This window comes from Sapajus apella, unplaced genomic scaffold (genome assembly GCF_009761245.1).
Source record: "Sapajus apella isolate SASKATOON/1434 unplaced genomic scaffold, GSC_monkey_1.0 scaffold83, whole genome shotgun sequence".
Lineage (NCBI taxonomy): Eukaryota > Metazoa > Chordata > Mammalia > Primates > Cebidae > Sapajus > Sapajus apella.
Genome location: NW_022437023.1, coordinates 3526320 through 3544903, shown reverse-complemented (window position 1 = coordinate 3544903; position 18584 = coordinate 3526320). Strand labels below are relative to the sequence as shown.

At 48.0% G+C, this 18584-nt stretch overlaps 1 long non-coding RNA gene across 1 annotated transcript; it reads left to right on the top strand.

Moving 5' to 3' along the window:
- Positions 1-1268: 1268 nt before the first annotated feature.
- On the top strand, positions 1269-7236 carry LOC116533684. Its single transcript, XR_004261405.1, has 3 exons — positions 1269-1284; positions 7056-7070; positions 7159-7236. It is a non-coding gene; the product is annotated as an uncharacterized LOC116533684 (long non-coding RNA).
- Positions 7237-18584: the final 11348 nt, after the last annotated feature.

The window sequence follows — 18584 nt, the reverse complement described above, 5'->3', positions numbered from 1 at the left end:
TGATCTGTTCACCTCAGCCCCCTAAAGTGTTTGGATTTTAGGCGTGAGCCACCGCGCCCGGCCCAAATGGGCAGTTTTGAACACAGTTTCTGTGGGCTTCCTAAGGCCCTTCGAGGACAATGTCAAATTGGGGCCCTTGCCACATGTCTGGTGGCCTGTGCAGCCTAAGGGAGATTCTATGCTCAAGTCACAGAGGCCTCTGAGGAACATGGTGGGGATGTGGGGGGAGGAAAGGGTGCAAGGGGTCTGGATGCCCAGCCTGACTTGTCCAACCCCTCTCTGGCCCAGGCATGGGCTGTAGAAGGGGCGGGACTACTTGCTTCACTTAGTCAAAGGGATAGAAAGTTGCTAGGGGCTTACAGTACAAGGAAAGAAACTTGCTAGGGGCTTACAGCAAGCTGGGGGTCCACACTAGGGAGTCTGCAGCCCCCAAACTCTGTGCCCCAAACCCTCTCGGGCAGTCCTGCAGCATCGGACACAGCCTGGAAGACCATTCGGGGGTGAGGGTGGGGTGCAGGCTTCACACAACAATGCCCGCCATTATTTCAGGCAGGCAATCTGTCTCTTTCATTTCTGACATATGGCAGGAAATCAATAAATACGTGGAGAATGAATGGAGGAGTCAGCCCATTAGATGTGAAAGAGTTATTTAATAAACACTTATGTTTGCCATGTGCCAGTCATTAAGTGTTTTATATAACTCACTTAATCCTGGCGAGAGGCCTATGAGTCAGTACTATGATTGTCCTCATTTTAGAGATGAGGAACCCGAGGTAAAGAGAGGCTAAGTAATTTTCTCAGGGCAACACAGCTGGTAAGGGCAGCGCTGGGTGAAAGCAAGTACGTCCTGGTTCTAGGGTCCCTGCTCTTGGCTGCAAGGCTATGCAGTGGCTTCAGGTTGAGAGAATTGCTCCTCAAAGGCAATGGCCTTGCCCACATCATAAGGACATGTCTACTGATCAGACTATGTCTCCCTCAGCCCATCCTGTCCTGAGGTATCCGATATTTTCCCCAGACTTTTCCCTCCCTCACCCCATGCTCTGGCCCTGAGACCCATGGGAGCCTAAGCAGCAGGGTTTTGTGCTAGGGGGTGCTGCAGGAGTTTTGGACCTTTGGGATCGGTGGCACCAGTGCAAGATACCTTGATATGAAGTTGGGGTGGGGTCCTAGAAGTCTGATTTTAGGCTGGATGCAGGCAAAAGAGAGTGAGTGATCTGGGAGACTCAGGTTTTCTTGGTTTGAGAATCCAGTAAGGAAAGGGGCCAGGATGTGGCAGCAGGTGAGGTTGGACCCTGTCTGCCGCACGTCTTCAATACCAGAGCAGGGCAGAGGTGAGTCCAGGACTGTGGGGATACCAAGGGCATGCTCATTGCCCAAGTGGGTGCAATCTCCCGAGGACAAGAGCAGCCACTCGGGCTGTGGCTCCAGATGCTGTTGAGCAAGGGTCAGGAAGTGACTCAGGCCTCCGACTCTGCTGACACTGACCCCTACTCTGGGCCTGACTGGCCCCACGTTACTCAGCAGCCAGGCAGCCTGGGGGGAGCCCTTGGAGGATCCAGTCGGGGAGTCATGAATGGGAGCGGAGGAGGAGAGGGTCACTCAGGTCATCCTGGATGCCCTGCCTCCTCAGCCTGAGACTCTCTCCTTTTGAGTTCCAAGGGCCCTTTGCTCTTCTCCTTTCCAGACACCAACCCCACCAAGGTTGTCTTGTTGGTTTCTGCGCTATGAATGTGGAGGCAGGGGTTCAGGAAACCAGCTTTGGAATGAGGCCTGCATTTGCCTCCCTTCTCTGTCATTACCTGCTGTGTGACCTTGGGCAAAGTTTGGTCCCCTCTCTGAGCTTCAGAGTCCTCCTTGTGAAATGGGGATAATCGTAAAGTATGACAAGCATATTGAAAAAGCCTTAGGGTTGTATCATTTCAGGTGCAGTGTAAGTATATTCCTCAGAACAACCCACTGAGGTAGGAACTTTCAATGCCTCCAACCAGAGATCACCAGAGACACACATGTGGGCGAAGAAGCTGAGCCGATGACTCTTTGCAGTGAGGGAGAGCATGCACCGTGGGGATCACGGGCATCCCAGGAAGGGGCATTAGAAAGGATTTAGTCTAATGTTGGAGTTGTGTTAGGCGATTTGGGAGGGGTGAAGGAAGCGGGGCTTTGTTCTGGGTTGATGCTGTCAGGAAGTGGAGGTGACACTGTGATTGGGAGTCTTGATGCGTCTTGCCTAGAAGGAAAGCAGACTGGAGCAAGGCTGAAGCTACAGCTGGTCAAGCAGCAGCCGCCACTCAGCTTAGCTCTACTGGGGGATTTGGGTCATTTCTGTGGTTTGGACAAAATTCATGTTTTGTCTGTATTCTGATATGACTATAGAGTAGTTTCATTTTTGTCTTGGTCTGTCCTGGTCAGGGATGGCCTTGTTCGATGCTGATGTCTGTGAAATTATCTATGTTTAGCACAGCAAGACCGAATTGCGCCAGGCTGGGCAGCTCCGAGCAACCAAGTCCTGGCTGATGGGACCGGGCAGCTCCCAGGTATCAGGGCTGCTTTAGTCTATTTCAATATAATTATTCCCCTAGTACACATGGAGAGAACTGAGGCGCAGACAGGTTAAGTAATTTGTCCAAGGTCACACATAACTAAGAAAGTGGTGAACATGATCTTCATTCCTGGCATCTGGCTCCTAAGTCTGCACATTTAACCACGAACTAGAATGCCTGGTGTCCAGCATGTGCCTGAGAAGGGGCTGTTGCCGTATTGTCTTCTAACTAGTCTGTGATCCTCTGGAGGCAGAGACATGGTGTGGGGATTGATTATGGTTTATTAGAGATTGAGGCAAAAGCCCCGCATAACTATGAGGCTGTCGCATCCCCCATCCTGGTCTCCTAGACCCCATCTTGCCCCAGGAGCACAGCAGCCACCCTCTCTGTTCCAAATGGCAGGACCAGCATGAACATCCTCACGAGTCCTCCAAAGATATGAGAAAGCGTGACACATCCGGGGTCCTCTGAGGGTGGGACAGGTCAGGGCGTCCTAGAGCTCTGGCCCCAGCTCTAGAGATTCCCATGCTCTTTGGGGCTTTCAGAACTCCATGAAACAAGCAAAATTGCAAGGAGGCAGGGAGATGCAGAAGAAAGACTGCACCTGCGGGCTGCTCTGTGGCGTGGTAAGCTGTGTGATCTTAGACAAGGTAGTTGGCTCCTCTAAGCGTCAGTTTTCTCATTTGTAAAATGTGAGTGGGTGATAAGACCCATGTCACAGCGCTGTTGTGAAGACTGAAAGAGATGACTCGAGAAGTGTCCAGTTCAGCCTGGCACACAGTAGGTCCCGCCAGAGGCTCCTTCCCCAGTGGACTGTGTCAGCTCTGCCCGGGTATGCCAGCTGCCCAACCCCAGCCACTGCTCTTTGGCTGTCCAGTCCCTGCCCCAGAAACGATCCCCTCGGTGACAGTCAGCTCAAACTCACATCCAACTGCTCTATTAAGTTTTTTGCCAGATACTCAGCACAAGGATTCATTGACCCATTTATTCAACATATATTTGTTGGCCAGGTGTGGTAACTCAGGTCTGTAATCCCAGCATTTTGGGAGGCTGAGGCAGGAGGATCACTTGAGCCCAGAAGTTTGAGACCAGCCTGGGCAACATGGTGAAACCCAGTCTCTATTAAAATAAAATAAAATAAATTTTTTAGCCAGGTGTGGTGTGCGCCCCTGTGGTCCCAGCTACTCTGGAGGCTAAGGTGGGAAGATTGCTTGAGCCTGGGAGGTTGGGGCTGCAGTGAGCTGCACTCCAGCCTGGGCAACAAAGCAAGATCCTTCCTGTCTCAGTAAACAAAACAATAATTTAAAATGTTGATATTTAATACATTTGGTTGAACCAAATGTAATGGCAGGTGGTATTAGTGCTATGAAAAAATAAGGTAGAGTAACAGTCTAAAAGCCTAGTGAGTATTATTTGATCAGGGAAGGTCTCTCTGAGGAGGCAACATTTCAGCAGCCCTTGAATAGGCCTGGGAGTGGGCCCAGCAGACATCTGGGGAAAGAGCAGGTGTCTACCTTCCAAACCCCTCAGGGGCACTTGACCCTGCAGACCAGGCCCTGCCCTGCCCCAGGCACCCAGCCTCATTCCTCCTGTGTCCATCACTTTCCTACTCCAGCAGCCTCTGGTAAGTCCCTCAGGGGACCAGCTTAGAGCCCCTGGGACACCTTACTGACCTCTGGAAACTTTTTTTTTGAGACAGCGTCTCACTCTGTTACCCAGGCTGCAATGCAATGGCATGATCTCAGCTTACCGCAACCTCCACCTCCTGCCTCAATTCTCCTGCCTCAGCCTCCTGGGTAGCTGGGATTACAGGCATGCCTCACTAATTTTTGTATTTTTAGTAGAGACGAGGTTTCACCATGTTGACCAGTCTGGTCTCAAACTCTTGGTCTCAGGCGATCCTCCTGCCTTGGCCTCCCAAAGTGCTGGGATTACAGGCATGAGCCACTGTGGCCAGCCAGCCTCTGAAAACTTGACAGAGTACCGGCCCCCTTCTGCAAGGCCCTTTCCCGGACCTTCTCTCCCTATTACCTGTTTCCATTCTCAGGGCAAGTGCTGGTCAGCAGACTTGGGGTTCAGGCAGAACATGTATCTTAGCAGCAAAAGACAAGGCACCCTCTGCTGGCTGCAGTGGCTCACGCTCCTTGTGATCCCAGCATTTTGGGAGGCTGAGGTGGGCAGATCATCAGACGTCAGGAGTTCAAGACCAGCCTGGCCAACATGGTGAAACCCCATCTCTACTAAAAATTCAAAAATTAGCCAGGCATGGTGGTGCACGCCTGTAATCCCAGCTACTCAAGAGGCTGAGGCAGGAGAATCGCTTGAACTGGGGAGGCAGAGGTTGCAGTGAGCCAAGATTGCACCATTGCACTCCAGCCTGGGTGACAAGAGCGAAAGTCCGTCTCAAAAGGAAAAAAAAGGCACCCTCCTTCTCAGGCACCCTTGTAAACTACAGGAGTTTTTTCTCTGGGCCTCCACCTCCTCCTCTCTCCCTGCCTCAGCTTTAGCACCCCCTGGTGGAGGACAGGGGTGGGGACAGCTCTAGGAATCGGGCACCTCTCAGCCTTCTGGGGCCTGGAAGACAGGCTTCCCCTCTTCACACCTCCCTCCCCACAACATCCAGCCCACACATCCCTTTCCACTCCACCCCTAAGGCCCGCCTCCCTGCACCCAGCCCACAGGCCAGCCCCCTCCACTCGACCCTTCAAAGATGTGGCTGGGGGAAGGTCTGGTGCCCAGGCCTCCGTTCCATTTGGTCTCTGCCTTGTCCTTGGTAGCATTCAGCATAATATTAATTAATCCTCCTTGTCTCCTGTGAAATGCCCCTCTTCACCACTGGACAATGACTCTGTGAGGTGACGGCAGTATTCTGGCCACTGCTGTACCCCCTGGCACTGTGCCTTGCCCATAGTAGCTGCTCAGTAAATACGTGGTGACTGAATGAACCAAGGATTTTTGGGTGCAGGGTCCAGCCCTACAGGGTTCTGTGAGCCCCTCCCGGCTGGTGCGGGACGAGAAATTGTAGAAATAAAAGGCACAAGACATGGAGATCAAGAAAAGAGAGTTTGGGCCCAGGAGTCCACTGCTACCCAAATCGCGGAGACCAGCAGTGGCCCTGAATGCCGGGACGCTCTCACTTTTATTGAGCTGCAAATCTGGGGGCAGGGTAGGTAGGGCGTGGTCTTGGTGGTCGGAGACTGGGGCAGGGTAGATAGGGGGTGGCAGTGATCGGGTCAAGTACATCACGTGTCATTCAGGTAGGGGTCAGGAATTTCTGGCACCTTAAGTGAGGTAAGGAGCATAATGCATCAGCACTTTTTCCATAGTTATGAAGAAAGAACCAAAACATTAAGATTTACATTACTATTACTGATTATCTTTTCTGAGACAAAAGGAAGCAGGTGCAGAAGCAGGGTGTGAGAGTGGACATGGAGCGTGACCACTGGAGCACAGCATCACATAGAGACAGTTAAGCCCCTGGATGTCTGCGGGCCTCCCTGACAGCTGCCAGGCCTTACCACAAGAGCTTGGAGAAGCAGAGTTTTCTCCTAACTCCTTCGGGAAAGGAGATGTCTCGGTCATTTTGGACACCTCCTTCCCTAGCTGGTTAAACAGCGGGCGCTTTCACAGCACTGGTGCTGTCGCACGGCCGAGGCGCCCTCCAGCAGCCCTTATGCGGGCGTGACAGAGGGCTTAGAGCATCTTGCCTTAGTGTCATTCATTTCACAATGTCACCCCAGGTTCATACTTCCGACCTGAGAGGCATTAGTAAAAGAATTAAGATCACCTATGAATGACTAAGATCTCCCATGAATAACTAATAACTACTACGGTTATATTTCTAGTCAATTTCTTCTTCATTATTTATATGGAAATAGGCTGAGGCCTTTTGCTCCTGCCTCGGTGTTTATGGGATCTCCCCCCTACATTTGGGTACTAGCGGTAGGGAAGAAGATGTGACTTGAAGACACAAATGTGGGACGGAGTAAGCAACAGTAGGGGACTATGCCTGGCCGGCCTACCACAGGCTGGGTGTCGGATGTGTGGTTACTGTCAGATCTGCTACAATCTGTCCTAGGATGTTTCTGACTTTGCTCTCTTCTTCCCTTGCTCCCTGAGGCAAGGCCTAGAGGCCTCATCCTTGTGGGCCCTCCAGCATGAGGCTGGACCAGAGTGTACAACCTGAATCCGAGGGCTCTTCTCTTGCCATGAATTTGCACCAAACGTGTGCTCCAAAGCAGGCTCCTCCCTGCGGACAGCTCTCCTCACCACTCCCACTGAAGATCCGCAGGAGCCAGATGCTCTCCCTTTGAAGTTGTCCTCCCTCCCTTCCTTCCTTTCTTTCTTCCTTTCTCTCTCCCTCCTCCTCTCCCTCCCTTCCTTCTTTCCAAGCTTAACTCTAAACTCACATCTTCAAGGAAGTGTTCCAGAGTGAACTGTAGATCTGCTCACCCCAATAGCCCTGTGCGTGTCCCTTTCTCCCCATGACCCCACCGCACACCCCTCCTTCCCCAGCACAGGCTTCGTGAGGTCCACATGCTTGAGTGTGCTTGTACTCCTGGGAGCCAGTGAAGAGGCAGGCGAGGACTGGGAGGCAGGGCTGAGTCCGAACCTCGAGCTTCCTCGTCAGTAAGATGGGAGAATGTCACTCACATAGCCAGGGACAGCAGGAGGGTTTCCTGAAGCCGCACCTGCCAGGTTGCAGGCATTGTGCGTGGTGCTCCCTCTGGTCCTTCAGGACTGTCGTGTGTCACCTCCTCTGAGGTTCCCCCCCACCATCTCCTCATTGCGAGCCACGCTCCCCTGCCTTACCTGGCCTCGTCCTCCTTCAAGTCCTGAGTACCTCCTCACATATTAGTTTATCGTCTGCGCCTCTCTATTAGAATGTCATGAGGTTGGTGATGGTAGGGGTTTTGTCTGTTTTGTTCATCACTGAATTCCAAGTAGCAGGAGGAGTGCCTGGCAGCCGGTGACTGGCTGAACGGCAGGGATGTGGCAGGGCTTTATCCACAGCAGCCTTGTTATCACTGCGTCTGTCTGTGTGCAGCTGATATGCAGGCCCAGCTCGCCTTCGTGCCTGGGGCAGTCTCTGCCCTACTGACCTGACAAACCACAGTAATGGGGCCAGGGCCTGCCTGGACTCCTGTGCAGCCTGCCTCAGGCAGGGGAGGCTGTACATCCCCAAGGCCACCTCCACATCCTGTCTGTCCAGGGCAGAGGCCACAGGATCTCCTGCTCCACCCTTCTAAGTAAACTATCCAATGTCAGGACCCATAGATCCTCCCCAGGAGCCCTCGTCAGGGGCAGATAAATCCAAACTAGACTAGTAGGGCTACCTGCCTTAGCAGAGGTTCGGGCTCTGATTCCAGCTCTGTCTCTAATTTGCAGTGTGACCTTAGGTAAGTCAGACTGCCTCTCTGGATACATTCGTTTTCTATTATATGCATTTAATAAACATGGAAAGAGCATGAATTACTTGTCAAAAGTTGTTATAAGAGCTTTACATGTAAGGACTCTATGAGATGGGTTAACAGTGTCCCCCATTTTAAGTATAACAATGAAGCACAGAGAGTTGAAGTGACTTGCCCAAGGACACACAGCTAGTACTAGAGCTGGGAGTGAAGCCCAGGTAGTCTTGCCCAGGGTCAGTCCTGGTAAGCACTTTGCTCAGCTATGCTGGCCTATCTTTTCTAAGAAATAAAATTAAATAGAAAGAACATTGGGAGACCCTATCCCAGACCCTATCTCTAAAAAAAATAAGAGTCATAGTGAGAGAGTGGCAGCACACACTGTCACCGTCAGCCCAAGCACAGGTGTGGCGACAGGGATGACAAGGGGCTGTGGAGGGGAAGCCACCAGCTTGCCCCGATCCTGGTGACGACGCTTCCCTGACAAACAGCTTCTCCCTGCTTCTCAAGCCCTGCCTGGTCTTCACTCCCTCACACTTGCCCACGGCTGCCCTTCCTAAGCCGGGGGGCATCGGATTCAGCTTTGGTCACCTGGAAAGAGGGTGCACCAGCTGGGCAGCTTGAGGGCTCCCGTGTGACAGGCAGTCAGCGGCACCCCAGCTGCGATTAATCTTCCTGTTTCAGAACAGCCTTTCCTCCCCATACCGCCCCACCCCTGGTAGCGTTCAGTGGCCTCCAGGATAAAGTTTAAAGTTTTTAGTCTGTTGAACAAGGCTTGCCGCCATCCGGATGGGACCCGCCTTTCTTGCTGATCGGATCCTCCCAGGTGTCTGTGCCCAGGGAGCCTCCATTCCAGCCATCCGCAAGCGTGTGTTCCTCAGCCCTGTCACCACGCCCTTGCTTGAGCTGTTTGTGATCTGTCTGGAATGCCATTCCTCTGCTTTGCCAAGGTTAAGGGGGATCCTTGTTTCTTACAACCTGCTCAGCAGCTCTTCCTGGGCCAGCTTTGCCAGGCCACTCTCACCAGTGCCCTTAGACTTGGAATTGCCAGTTAACTTTCTTTTTTTTTTTTTTAAGATGGGGTTTCACCATGTTGGTCAGGCTGGTCTTGAACTCCCGACCTCAGGTGATCCTCCGCCTTGGCCTCCAAAGTGCTTGGATTACAGGCGTGAGCCACCGCGCCCGGCCGCCAGTTAACTTTCAGATAAACCTAAATTGTAAGTTCTTGAGGGCATGAGTGTCTTATTTTTCGACATCCTCCTTACTTACTTGGTGACTAAGGGAAAGCCTTAATCCATTCAACCACATTTTGCCGGGCACCTGTGAAGACACTGAGAACACATGGGCAAATGTGACAGTCCCTGTGCTTAAGAAGCTCCTACCCCAGTGAGGGAGGCAGCAGGAAACAGTAACAACACTGTCTTTGGCAGGCGGGAGGGTAAACTGGGTCAAGCTTTTAGGAGAACCGTTTGGCAATGCTACCAAAGTGCTAAAATGTGCACCTTGTTCATCCTGGTAATTCGATAGCCATCAATTTAGGGAAACAAAGTGAAACAGAGGGACACACACTTATCATTGCATTGCTCATCATCTGTATCAATAAAGAGAAGTTTCCAGCATCATGGGGGGCGGGGGCGCGGGGGAGAGGAGAAGGAAACACGGCCTAGATGAGTTGTCTCAGATTTGGAGAGTATGTTCGAGATGGCCTGCTTTAAAAAATAAAGAGTAAGTGCTGAGGGTGAAATTCACTTGGCTGCTGGGGGTGGCAGGAGGAGTGAAGGAACTTCTCAAGGCAGAACATTGAGTTATTTCACACATGCCATGTTCACTTCCGATATTTTAAAAATAGCACATCATATTCAGCATCACGACGGAAATGGTGTCAAACACACATAGTTCTTACTATGAGCCACACACTGAGTGCTCTACATTGGTTAATGTACTTAACCCTCACCACAATCCTGTGAAGACGGCATGATTATCAATATCATCCCATTTTACAGACATGATAACTGAAGCCCTGAATGATTAAGCAACCTGCTGAGGTTACACAGTGTCAGTGGTGGAGCCGGGACTAGAACCTAAGCTGTCTGGCTCGTGACCACTAAAGCCCTTTCGAGCCCCTCTCTGAGTCCATGCCTTCCCTCCCTTCCTAGAGGTGACTCCCTACAAGTTGGTGTTTATTGTCCTTCTCTGCTTTTACTTTTACTGTATATGTATCACTGTAAACGATATCAAACTAGATCTTTTTGCAGCCCCTTTTTCCACTTACAGTTGTTGGTGAGGTCTGCCAACATGTGAGTCGTCTCTCAGTTTCTCATCCTCGGCACTGCTAACACGTTTTTGCTGGATGATTCTTTGTGGTGGGGGCCATCCTGTGCATTGTAAAAATGTTTAGCAGCATGCCTGGCCTCTAGCCACTAGATGCCACCCTCACCTCCAAGAGTGACAACTAAAAATGTCTCCAGACATTGCCTCGTGTTCCTGGGACAGAGACAAAGTCGGGGGTCTGGGAGTGGTGGTGAAATCCTTCTAGTTCATTTGCCTTCACTGCTGTTTAATATTTTGTTGTATGAATACATACTGCCCTTTATTTCCTATTCCCCTATTGATGGACTTTGAGGTTTGTTCCCATTTTTTTCTATTATAAATGATGTTGAGTGAAAAGTCTCTGTACTCCGTTCCTTGTGGACATATGAGAAAGCTTCTCTAGAATAATTACCTAGAACTGCAGCTATGTACAGCTTCTGTCCTCACTAAATCCTGCCAGATGGGCATCAATGTATAAAAGCTCTACAATTTTCGGATGGGAAAATTCATTTGCCCTTTCCTGAATGGCTTCTAGGTTTTGGGACAAGCTTTGAAAGCCTTTCTCCATTTAAATCTTTGATGTGTCTGGAAATGGTTGTGGCTGAAGGAGGAAAGTGGCTATCCAGCTGTTTCAACACCATTTATTGACACAGATATCTGAATAATAATGAGTTTTAAAAGTGACATATTTTTCCAGATGTAGGAAAATTTCTAGGAGTTACACCAATCTGTCAACAGCTATTGTTTCCAGGTAGTGCGATAATGAATGTTACCTACCCACCTTTAAAAATTTTCAACAGTAAATATGTTTTGTGTCATGAAAGAATAATAATAGACTAGTTAGACAAACTAATGTGGTAAGTGCTTTGACCCTATTAGTATCAGCACAAGTTACATAAACACTTGGAGGGGCACCTGACTCAACTGGAGGCTGGGGAGAGGGCCGGTGGGGTGGGGGCTCTTTCCTCACAGTGAAGCAGGATGGGGCTTGTTGAGGGCAGAGCGGCCACTCAGCTGTCTGCCTCCAGATAGGGACACTCCCCACCACAAGCACTGTGTCAGCGCCATGATCAGATAGTCATTGCCTGTCTCACAGGGCAGAGCTGTAGGTGGCTGTTTCCATACAGGACAGTCGGCTCTGTCACACTTGAGCAATGGCCCAGGGGAAATGGGTCTTTGTGTAATGGCGGTGGATGGTGACCGCACATCTCACGCTGGAAACACACAGTGGAGACAGCTGATCAGGTCAAGGTAACCCAAAAGGACACGCAGCCCTGGACGCCATGACAAATCCTATCGTCTGTCAGCTGAGCGCCAAGGAGGTGCATCAAAGGTGCACAGGCCCAGAAATGGCCCCCAGCAAGAGGTGCTTAGAGGTTCTCTTCTAGGGGTGCCAGGGAGACGGTACAGTCATTGCTGCAGTGAACAACTCCATGGGGGCAGGAATTTGACTTTTATTGTTTCCCATATTCCCAGTGCCTGACAGATGGAAGGTACCTAAAAGATATTTGTAGAGTGGCTGAATGAGGGTGCAGGATACTGTAATGCCTTCCAATTTCCTTTCTTTTTCCTTGATATTTTCATTTTAAAGTAGTAGATGGATGGGGAAAGTGTAGGAATTATCTGGATCATGGCCAACCATCAGCCACTTTCAAGAATCTTTTAGTTCTTGTTCTAATTCATTAAATTGCTGTGCATCCAACTTGAATTACACAGCAAGACACAGCAAAGAGAATCAGAAGCCAATTCTTCTAACACGTATCTCTTCTTAAACAAGGCAATTCCGCATAGCACCATTTCTTAGGCAAGGGAGATAATCCATACATATTTGGTTTCTTTCTTTAGATGATCTTTGCTTCTAAAGACTATTGATTATAAAAACAGGAAGCAAAAGACAAGGTGATTTGCAAGGGATTAAAAGCTGACTTAATCCCATTTACTGACTCTTGGTCAATAAGGACTGAATGCCTACGGTGTGCCAGGTACCAAGCACTGCTCTAATGGGACAAGGTCACTGTGTGCACACCAAAGTCTCCCTGGCACACCAAGGTGACAGGGCCACCATAGTGAACAAGGCATGCTCTGTCCTCAATGACATGCAGCCTTATGCCAGTATTTGGCATTTACTGTATGCCCAGGGCTTTTCATGTTTTAAATCATTTAGTCCTCACAACCCTATGAGATAGACTCCAAGAGATTAAGTAATTTGCTCAAGATTGTACCAATAGGAAACAGTGGGGTTGTGATTTGAACAGCCCCACTGTCTGCTGCTGGTACAATCTTGGGCAAATTACTTAATCACATAAAGGTTCCAGAGCCTGTGGTCCTAACCTTTATATGTTTTCCCTTTTTGAGCAGGTGGTACAAACAGCAGGCAATGATAAAGCAGTGTGATTGGCGCCACCACTGATCAATCCAGAAGAGTACAGGTGCATGCAGAAGATACACCTATTTCAGGCTTGGGGATGGTCAGGGATTTGCAGAGGAAGTGATGTCAAGGCTGAACAGAAGAATGAATACATTAGCTCAGAGGAATGAGGAAGAAGGAAGAGGGTTCTAGAGAGAGGGACTCTCATGCACAAAGACCAGGAGAGAAAGCAAGAGCACACAGTGACCTTGTCCCATTAGAGCGGTGCCATAGAGAAAAGCCGGAGGGAAGCGTTAGTCTTCTAGGACATACAAAGAGTGCGGACTGAAGCCCTTTCGGCTGAAAGAGGGGAAAGGTAGTTTCTCTTCAGGGGACTGGAGGTGCATTCTATCCCAGATGAGTAGAGAAGTGAGGGCAAGGGGGCTGGGACGAGGGAGAGAGACCCAGTGTGTGCACCAAGTGCCTGGCTGTGGCTGCCAGGGACTCCTCCCCAGTCTGGCCAGCAGCAGCCAAAGAGTCCTTATGGAAATTATGCTTACATTTTAAATTTTCTTTCAAAAAACCAAAAGAGGCACGTCTAACACCAATGCTATAATACTCTTTGGAGCCAGGAGTCTTTCAGCATTGATACGAGGATGGTCTGTTGAATCCAGCCTGGGTTGTAACGTGGCTGTATGAGAAAGAGCCATTACTTGTATAGAATATGCAATAATGGAAATTACCTAATATGCAGCAGGAGTTCATTAGAATAACTACTTTTTAGTAGGGAGGTAAGGAAGGTAGGGGGAAGGAGATGAAGGAAGGAAGGAAGACAACAGGGAGCCCGGTCTGTCCTTCACTGTGGAGGTTTTACTTCTTAGGACTCCGGGTCTCCCAGAGTCATTTGGTCTGTCAGCAATTCTCAGCAGGTGCACTGAAATCTCTGGGGCCATTTTTGGTTATCACACTGATCAGGAGTATTAATGATATGAGCATGCAAGGGCCACTGTGCAGAGTGGGATTCTCAACAATAATTGCTACATATTACAAACATCCAAGAGTTGCTTACCAGTTTCAGAAAAATCATGACTGACAGCAGTCAGCCATGGTATCTGAGTTGCCAAGACAACACAACTGTATAGTATGCATTTGGAGCTGTCACATTCAAGGTGATGATATGAATACGTACAAGCATCTAACTACTTCATTATATTTTTTATGTAGTTATGCTTGAGCATTTACTTTTTTTTGAGACAGGGTCACACTCTGTTCAGGCTGGAGTGCAGTGGCACCATCTCAGCTGACTGCAACCTCCACCCCCAGAGTTCAAGCAATTCTCCTGCCTTGGCCTCCTGAGTACCTGGGACTACAGGCACGCAAAACCACAGCCAACTAATTTTTGTATTTTTAGTAGAGACGGGGTTTCACCACGTTGGCCAGACTCATCTAGAACTCCTGACCTCAAGTGATCTACCCACCTCGACCTCCCAAATTGTTGGTATTACAGGTTCGAGTCACCATGCCCAGCCAGCACTTATAAATGGAAATGAATTCGTATTTTTCTTTTGTCATTTATATTAGATCTTTGAAATTATGTGAATTATCTATGAATTTCACCTCAGGATTATAAAATAGATGTTATGAAATACTAGTTATGCAAAGGATAATGGATCTGATAAGAGTTTAGAACCACTGGTTTTTGTCAAGATTCTAGGCTGGGTCTGTGGTTTTACATCTTTTTATTTTTTGCTGCAACTGACACTCAAATGTTGGTGGCATAATTTTTATTTTTAGTTGCAAAACTGAGGTTAAGGTTATTTCCTTATTTAACTTATAATAACTTCTAAACAAAGCACTTTCCTTAAACTACTCAAATAGGTCTGCAATATAACATTATCCCACTGGCTGAGTACTTAGACCATGGCCTATGGCTTCAATAATGGGTTTTCCAGAAACTGCCTTGGGACCATTTGTCCTTAGGAGCTCTATTCCCAATTGGCTTTAGAGGCACACACTGTTCTCAGATGCAGAATGCTGCAAATTCACCCTGACAAGACAGCCTCGATGCCCAATGTCACCTCAAGTGAGATGCAGACTAACCAGTATCTTGAGGGTCCACAACATACCCAGCATATTGAAGCTTGTTATTTCATTACTGGCCTAAGAAAATCTTGTAGTCACACCCCAGTTTAATTACCAGACTTTGTCTGTGGATAATGGCAAAGAGCTTCTGAACAAAAGGTGACTTAATTTACCCAACATCTACCGCTACTGTTTGTTTTTTAAAAAAACGATATGACCTTAATTCAGTACAAAATATACTTTCTTCTAACATCTTCCTTTTCCCCTAAAAATATGTATTTGAGTCTAAAAAAGCCTTTCCAGTTTATACTTTCCCTCCAAAAAGTAGCTTGGCATCTTCACTCCAAGATGCCAAGATTTTTTTTTTTTTAAAGAGTTCCACTCTTGTGGCCCAGGCTAGAGTGCAGTGGTGCAAACTCAGTTCACTGCAACCTCCACCTCCTGGGTTCAAGGGGTTCTTCTGCCTCACCCTCCCCGGTAGCTGGGATTACAGCCACCCACCACGAAGCCCAGCTAATTTTTTGTATTTTTAGTAGAGATGGGATTTCACCATGTTGGTCAGGCTGGTTTTGAACTCCTGACCTCAGGTGATCTGCCCGCCTCGGCCTCCCAAAGTGCAGAGATTGCAGGCGTGAGCCACCATGCCCGGCCACCAAGCTACTTTTTTTTTTTTGAGATGAAGTTTCTCTTTTGTCGCTCAGACTGGAGTGCAATGGTGCAATCTCTGCTCACTGCAACCCCTGCCTCCCGAGTTCAAGCGATTCTCCAGCCTCAGCCTCCCGAGTGGCTGGGATCACAGACATGCGCCACCACGCCCAGCTAATTTTGTATTTTTAGTAGAGATGGGGGTTTCTGCATGTTGGTCAGGCTGGTCTCAAACTCCCGACCTCAGGTGACCCAACTGCCTCAGCCTCCCAAAATGCTGGGATTACAGGCGTGAGCCACTGCACCGGGCATTACTACTTTAAGTTACAGCAGGTTAGTAGGTGTTAACTTTTACTGTTTCAAGAAAAGAGGCTTTGGTGTTCTGCAAGACTAGATGGGTCGAAGTGTTAGACTCATGGTTTTCAACCAGGGATGATTTTGTTCCCCAGAGGCCATCTGGCAACATCTGAAGACATCTCTGGCTATCCCAGCTGGGGGAAGGGAGCATGTGTGCTATTGCCATTAGTGGGTAGAGGCCAGGGATGTTGCTTAACACCCTACACTGCATAGGACAGCTTCCGCAACAAATAGTTATCTGGTCTTAAATATCAATAGTGCCAAAATTGAAAAATCCTGCTTCAGATCCTCAAAATACCGCCTGCTACTGAAGAAACTACCAAGCCCTCCCAGCTGGCTGGAGAATACCACTGCAAATTACTGGTGCAGCTTTGCTTGCCAGAGGCCTAACAGCTGGCTGCAATTTCCTTCTAGCAACTGTTCTCCTGCCTTGAAAGGTTGGGCTCTAGCCCTGGAAAACTGAAATATGAGACTGGTTCCCCAGGTCACATAGACTTTAAACACCTTTCTGATTAAAAAGCAAAAGAAAAGAAAGAAAAAGTTTCTTCTGATCACAAAACAACAACAAAAAACCCTCAGTGTAAAAAAAAAAAAGGTACACATTACAGAAATAGCATAAAAATTAAAGGGCACAATCCCACTACCTAGAGATGTTTAACACTTCAATACATATTCATTTCCTAGCCATGCATTATCTATCAACAAAAAAGGGGGCCAGTATACTATAGTTTGCCACTTACTTTTTCTCCTTCATGATGTATGTTGCACATCTGTCCATGCCTAGCTGCATGGTATTCCACTGCACAGATGGCCATCATATTCAATGAAGTCCTTGTTGACAGTTATGTGGATTACTTCCAATATTTTGCTATACAAGGAATGTGACACTGAAAAACATTGTACTTTGTGCACTCGGGAAGACGCTTTTTTTTTTTTTTTTTTTTTGAGATGGAGTCTTGCTCTTGTCGCCCAGGCTGGAGTGCAACAGCACAATCTTGGCTCACCGCAACCTCTGTCTCCTGGGTTCAAGCAGTTCTCCTACCTCAGCCTCCCAAGTTGCTGGGATTACAGGCACCCGCCACCACACCCGGCTAATTTTTGTATTTTTTTTTTTTTTAGTAGAGTCGGGGTTTCACCATGTTAGCCAGGCTGGTCTTGAACTCCTGACCTTGTGATCTGCCTGCCTCAGCCTCCCAAAGTACTGGGATTACAGGTGTGAGCCACTGAGCTCAGCTGATTTTTTTTTTTTGAGACAGGGTCTCAGTGTTACCTAGGCCAGAGTGCAGTGGCACCACCATGGCTCACTGCAGCCTTGAGCTCCTAGGCTCAAGAGATCTTCCCACCTAAGCCTCCCAAGCAGCTGGCACTACAAGGCATGTGCCACCACACCTGGCTAATCAAAAAAAATTTTTTGAGTCCCCAGCAATGTTGCTTAGGCTGACGGCTTCTGAGAAGTGTAAATGCTAAGTTTAAAGGGCATGCATATCATTAAAACGTATCTGTATTATAAATAAAAGGGGGGTCTTTATTATTTGCATATTCATTAACCAAGTCCTTGCAGCTACCAAATTGTATAGAGAAGTGAAAGTCATCCAGATGTGAAAACATTCACTAATGAGCTATTTATAAAAAATTAGTCCCTCTTTGCTTCCTAAGTACCTGAACCCAGAGTATTCATCCTGCCCACTGTATTCTGATCTTCTGTTAGTCTCTATGGTTATATTGTAAGCATATGACAAATGACACAAGTAGAACACAACTTAATTGCAATAATCACAAATCTTGCAAATGGTGGTGGATTTGATGAAGTTGATAAATAATGCTAGAAAACTGCTCAAACCTCAAGCAAAAGCCCTGAAAAGTGTGAGTGACAGATTCAGACCAGTTAATAAAAGGCAAGGTGAGGAGGTAATCACCGATAGATACTTATAAAAAAGAATGATGTGAGTATCCAAATATCAAGAGGCCCTCTGAAAACTGATGAAGCCCTCAAATGTTTTTGCAAAACTTCCTCCTATTATGTTGCAAAAATCAAATGAGATTATTGTAAGATACAAAATCAGTTTCACCTCAAAAACAACTTGATTTCATTATTTATCAGAACACATCTTAAAAATTATGAACATGCTTTTATCATTTTGTTCTATTTTCATGATTAAAGTCCCATTCAGACTTCCCCTATTCCCCAGTGTCCCCCACATACTATGAAATTTTGGTCCCTGTTTTAAGTGGATTCACTTCAGGGGAGCTTTCTCTGGTGTCAACTCTCCTTGAGCTGAGGAGGTTGCCTTCTCAGAAGCCTAGGAGGAAGGCTACTCTCACGTCTGGTGTGTGAAGGCAAAATACTCCCTACAACTGTCTGATTCTTACAGGAGCTAAAGGACCCCATGTAACAACCAGGGTCCTTTTCTCTCACCTCCTTACGCAGTCACTGGGATTGGAATGGAGTCTATGCTTGGTCTGCCTTCTATCACTGCCCTCCTTCCCAGCTGCCCGCCAGGGCCCGGGCAAAAACCCAGCTGCATGCTCTCAATATCCTCACAGGCTGAGACCCACAATCCACCATGGGACACCTGCTGGGTGTCATTCCAAGGACACCAAGAAAGGAAGCACATGAGCAGAGTACCTGAGAACTCAGCTATGAGACCCTGTGGCTTTTCATCCCGTGATGTGCCTTGGTCGTTCTGAAGAGTATTTTCAAGGACCATAGCCAGCTAAGACAAAACAGTCATAAAATACATCCACTTAAAAGCTTACAATATACACACATATATATACAAACCCAACATTCTCTCTGGCAGTTCTGTAATAAAAATATATGGCTTATAGATAGTCTCAAATGTCAAAGATGGAAAAAAAACTTGAACTTCACTTTATAGATGAGAAAACTGTAGC